This window comes from Amblyraja radiata, unplaced genomic scaffold, assembly GCF_010909765.2.
Source record: "Amblyraja radiata isolate CabotCenter1 unplaced genomic scaffold, sAmbRad1.1.pri scaffold_1268_ctg1, whole genome shotgun sequence".
Lineage (NCBI taxonomy): Eukaryota > Metazoa > Chordata > Chondrichthyes > Rajiformes > Rajidae > Amblyraja > Amblyraja radiata.
The window spans coordinates 10,550-13,304 of NW_022630451.1; the positions used below are offsets into that span (position 1 = coordinate 10,550).

Genomic DNA, 2,755 nt, shown 5'->3' on the forward strand with positions numbered 1-2,755 from the left:
ATGGGCAACATTTTCACACAGTGGGTGTATGGAACGAGCTGCCCCAGGTGGTAGTTGAGGGTGGGACGATCCCAATATTTAGGAAACTGTTAGACATGTGCATGGATAGGACATGTTTGGAGGGATATGGGCCAAACGAGGGCAGCTGGGCCTAGTGTAGATGGGGCACGTTGGTCGGTGTGGGCAAGTTGGGCCGAAGGGCCTGTTTCCACACTATATCACTCTATGACTCTCGGGAAATCTGGAATTGCCAAGTGTTTATTGAGTTCTGCAAACATTAGTAGGCCAGACATCCACTGACTTGCAATATTTATTACTGTAATAAACTATTTACATGTGATTTACAGATGATAAAGCAGTAACAGACATTGCTGTGTGAATGAACAGGTTGAACAATGCTGCTGATGTCATCATCAATCCGCAGCAGGAGCGGAGGCCGCTGATGATGACGTCACATCCGGGATCCTGCAGGTCCAGCTGTAATTCCCCAGTCCAACACTGGGGGGCAGCACCGGATATCCAGCAACAGTCCAGTATCCGGGTCACATGACAGCAGGCAGGGCCATCTCTGACATCACCGCCCGCCCGGCCCGGGAACCGCTGGGGTTTAAACCCGGACCGTGGACGTTTAAAGGTGAGGGCGGCCGTTTAAAAGGGAGGGCGGCCGTTTAAAGGGGAGGGCGGCCGTTTAAAGGGGAGGGCGGCCGTTTAAAAGGGAGGGCGGCCGTTTAAAGGGGAGGGCGGCCGTTTAAAGGGGAGGGCGGACGTTTAAAGGGGAAGGCAGCTGTTTAAAGGGGGGGGGGCAGCTGTTTAAAGGGGAGGGCGGGGAACCGTCCAACAATATTCCGGTCCCCAGGGCGGTGACATTCACACCCAGAGATGTTGACAAGTACACAGTCAGTCCGGGTCTGGGTTCCTGCAGCTTCCTCAGTTCCTTCTCCCCGGTCGGACTGAACTGATTCCCCCACAGCCTGAAACAGTCGAGGAATGAAGAGGAAATAAACAGATTAAACAACAGTGACAATAACTGGGACTGGGGTTAATATTTCAACATTTACAGAACAAAATCACAGGAGAAGCCCGCGGATCCCCTGATATTTTATCACATTAAACATTAACACAAACACTCACCTGATCCGCTCCAGTCTCGGGAGGGTCAGTATGAGGCGGCGGAGAGCGGGGACAGATCGGTCTGTGAGGGAGTTGTATCCCAGCTCCAGCTCCGTCAGTGAGGGGTTTGTACTGAGAGAGAAGGCGAGATCCTCGGCTCCAGAATCTGTGAGACCGACATGTTCCAGCCTGGAGATGAGAGAGAGGGACACAGAGAGACAGGAGACGGTAAAAATCCCCAGTGTTTATCAGTGACACAATTACTGATCATAGAAACATAGAAACATAGAAATTAGGTGCAGGAGTAGGCCATTCGGCCCTTCGAGCCTGCACCGCCATTCAATATGATCATGGCTGATCATCCAACTCAGTATCCCGTACCTGCCTTCTCTCCATACCCTCTGATCCCCTTAGCCACAAGGGCCACATCTAACTCCCTCTTAAATATAGCCAATGAACTGGCCTCGACTACCCTCTGTGGCAGGGAGTTCCAGAGATTCACCACTCTCTGTGTGAAAAAAGTTCTTCTCATCGCGGTTTTAAAGGATTTCCCCCTTATCCTTAAGCTGTGACCCCTTGTCCTGGACTTCCCCAACATCGGGAGCAATCTTCCTGCATCTAAACTGTCCAACCCCTTAAGAATGTTGTAAGTTTCTATAAGATCCCCTCTCAATCTCCTAGATTCTAGAGAGTATAAACCAGGTCTATCCAGTCTTTCTTCATAAGACAGTCCTGACATCCCAGGAATCAGTCTGGTGAACCTTCTCTGCACTCCCTCTATGGCAATAATGTCCTTCCTCAGATTTGGAGAGCAAAACTGTACGCAATACTCCAGGTGTGGTCTCACCAAGACCCTGTACAACTGCAGTAGAACCTCCCTGCTCCTATACTCAAATCATATTGATGTTCAGTGTCAGACACTCAGTGACTATAAACACAATCTCTCACAGTCTGGGACTACTTACCCCAATGTCTATATTTTACAGTCCGGGTTCCACAGAGCTGCAGACACCGGTTTCACTCCGGAATCTCCCAGTGTATTCCCACTCAGCTCCAGCTCCGTCACCGTATGATTTGTACTGAGAGCGGAAGCGAGATGCTCGGCTCCAGAATATGTGAGTCCGACACTGTTCAGCCTGGAGATGAGAGAGAGTGAGGGTGAGGGACACAGAGAGACAGGAGACGGTGCAAATCCCCAGTGTTTATCAGTGACACAATTACAGATCATTGTCAGACATCCAGTGAGTGTAAATACAATGTCTCACAGTCTGGGACTTACCCCAGTCTCTGTATTTAACAATCCGGGTTCCTCAGAGCCGCAAACACCGGTTTCACTCCGGAATCTCCCAGGTCGTTGAATCCCAGTCTAAACACAAACAGACAGAGTAAGAAACAAACTGATACAAACACCGGGGCTGAGGTAACGTCTCCCAAACGGACATTTCTGGAAGTCCCTCAGCAAATGATTGAATAAATCACCGTGGTTGTGGTGTTTGTTGACTTTCACTATTTATTCCCATTCCCCGTTAACCGGGTTGTTCCCCGTGCAGAGAACGGCTACAACAAGCGTGACCTGGGGGAGGGGGGACGGAGTCGACCACCAGCCAACTCGGAGGAGGGTAAAATAGGAGGTTCATTTTCGGCC

The 2,755-nt window shown here is 50.3% G+C and overlaps 1 long non-coding RNA gene across 1 annotated transcript; it reads right to left on the reverse strand.

Annotated features, from left to right (window-relative positions):
* Positions 1–539: 539 nt before the first annotated feature.
* On the reverse strand, positions 540–2,440 carry LOC116969816. Its single transcript, XR_004410928.1, has 4 exons — positions 2,390–2,440; positions 2,076–2,246; positions 1,132–1,299; positions 540–971 (listed from the first exon to the last, which is right to left on the reverse strand). It is a non-coding gene; the product is annotated as an uncharacterized LOC116969816 (long non-coding RNA).
* Positions 2,441–2,755: the final 315 nt, after the last annotated feature.